Here is a 2,872-nt window from a genome sequence, read left to right on the forward strand (position 1 = left end):
AGTTCAGTCAATTTACCATTAAACCATATTGTTATTGCTAGAATTTATTTAGTCAATGTGTTCAGGCTTTGTTGGGTGGTTAGTATTGCAATTCTCTCCTCCCTGGTATCACTCACATATTCTACATAAGCGCTTCACTAGTCCAGAATTCGATGCCCGCATCATCACAATGACCCCCTCCATCCACCACATTACCCTCTGTTTTGCAACCAGCTCCAATGCTCCCAATTGAATTTTTGAATTAGGTTTAAAATCCTCCATCTTAGCGTGGTAAATCCATTCACAGCCTCGCCCCTTGCCCACCTGTCTAAATCTCCTCCATGTTGCTATGCCCTCCCAGCACTCTTCCGGTCCTCCTCCCTTATCCACCTGACTGTCAAAGTGCCCGTCTCACCATCATGGGAGCAGAGCATTCAGCTGCTCTGCACCTCGCCTTTGGAGCTGTCTACCTCTAACTCCGCAACAAACACTACTTCAGTCCCACGCTTCAAATCCAAACTCAAAACAAAGGTTTTGGACCAATTCTCTTTACTATATATATGCTTCCGATCAGCAAAATTATCAGACAGCATGGATTAATTTCCACTGTTATGCTGATGATACTCAGCTATATTTATCCATAAATCCTGATGAATCCAATCAGTTACTTGACTGCAGTCATGTCTTGATGACATCAAAAGCTGGATGACTTTAAATTTCCTGCATTTAAATTCTGACAAGACCGAAGTTGTAATCTTTGGACCAGAGTCCTCAAAAAATAAACTTCTTAATCAATCACTTAATCTGGATGGCATTAACTTGGCCTCTGGTAATAAAGTAAAAAATCTTGGTCTTATTTTTGACCAAGACATGTCATTTATAATCCCATATTAAACAGGTTTCCAGAGTTTCCTTTTTTCACCTTAGGAATATTGCCAAAATTAGAAACATTCTGTCCAGGAGTGCTGAAAAACTGGTCATGCATTTGTTACTTGTTACTTCAAGGCTGGACTATTGTAATTCTTTACTATCAGGAAGTCCACAAAATGCAGTTCAAAGCCTTCAGCTGATCCAAAATGCTGCAGCAAGAGTTCTGATGAAAATCAACAAGAGGGATCATATTTCTCCTGTTTTAGCTTCCCTTCATTGGCTTCCTGTTTAAATCAAGAATAGAATTAAAATTCTTCTTCTAACGTATAAAGCCCTTAATAATCAAGCTCCATCATATCAGAGCTCTGATTACCCCGTATGTTCCTAACAGAGCACTTCGCTCTCAGACTGCAGGTCTGCTGGTGGTTCCTAGAGTCTCTAAAAGTAGAATGGGAGGCAGATCCTTTAGCTATCAGGCTCCTCTCCTGTGGAACCAACTCCCAGTTTTGGTCCGTGAGGCAGACACCCCGTCTACTTTTAAGTCTAATCTTAAAACTTTCCTTTGTGACAAAGCTTATAACTAGAGTGGCTCATGTTACTCTCAGCTACCTTTATAGTTTTACTGCTATAGGCTTAGGCTACTGGAGTATATCAGGATCTAATTTTCTCACTATATTGAGTTCTACTGTTCTTCAATTATGCATTACGTGTTTTCATTTTTGCTTTAACTTTCTGTTTTCTCTCTTTTTTCTTCGTAGTAGGTACACCTGGTCTGGCGTTCTGTTATCTGTGACATCATCCAGAGAAGACAGATCACCCGCTATTACCATCTAATGTAGAACAGATTACTGGATCAATGTGTGCTTCTGTGCTTTTTTGTCTCTCTTGTTGTGTCTCTGCTCTGTCTTCTGTAACCCCAGTCGGTCGAGGCAGATGACCGTTCATACTGAGCCCGGTTCTGCTGGAGGTTTTTCCTTCCCGTTAATGGGTGGTTTTTCTTCCCACTGTCGCTTCATGCTTGCTCAGTATGAGGGATTGCAGCAAAGCCATGTACAATGCAGATGACTCTCCCTGTGGCTCTACGGTTCCCCAGGAGCGAATGCTGCTTGTCAGACTTTGATGCAATCAACTGGTTTCCTTATATAGGACATTTTTGACCAATCTGTATAATCTGACCCAATCTGTATAATATGATTGAACTTGACTTTGTAAAGTGCCTTGAGATTACATGTTTCATGATTTGGCGCTATATAAATGTTACAGGTCCCAAATATGGGACTGTAATAACAATTTAAATATCCTGAAAGACAGGTGAAATAAAAGGAGATTTAGACACAGCAGCTTTCCATGTTTTCTCCCAAATTGGATCTGAGAGCGAGCGAGCGGAGGTCCATTCCCATAGCAACCGGAACGCAACTGCTTGTGCCATTCCTTAAAGCGACAGTGTAAATATATATATATATATATGTACATAGAGATCATATTAATTTACTAATAAACATATGACCAATGTGGTCACCTGTTTTGGGTGCGCCACATAAATAAAATTGAATTGAATTGAATTGAATTGAATGTGTAATTGTCATGTCCATATGGCCAATTGTGTATTGCCATGTCCATATAATTTGAAATTGTCCTTGCAGGAATCATAATAAAGCTATTTACAAGCATAAATCAAGCGGAGCACTATGGCGAAAGCTGTTCGCTCCACTTGTAAAAGCAAAATCTGTCGAGCTCTATCTGGCATTGAGACATCAATTCCTATTGCCATACTGCTAGACAGGACACTGGGGAAAAAAAAAAAAAAAAAAAGAATTGAATGTGTAATTTTAACCTGATTTTTTCCATCCATCCATCCATTTTCTGATCCGCTTTATCCCTCATGGGGTCACGGGGGTGCTTGTGCCTATCTCCAGCGTTCACTGGGCGAGAGGCGGGGTTCACCCTGGACAGGTCGCCAGTCTGTCGCAGCCTGATTTTTTTTTTTTTTATTTATGATCACTTTTTGTTATTGTTTGTGTTG

The sequence above is a fragment of the Fundulus heteroclitus genome, unplaced genomic scaffold (assembly GCF_011125445.2).
Source record: "Fundulus heteroclitus isolate FHET01 unplaced genomic scaffold, MU-UCD_Fhet_4.1 scaffold_45, whole genome shotgun sequence".
Taxonomy (NCBI): Eukaryota; Metazoa; Chordata; class Actinopteri; order Cyprinodontiformes; family Fundulidae; genus Fundulus; species Fundulus heteroclitus.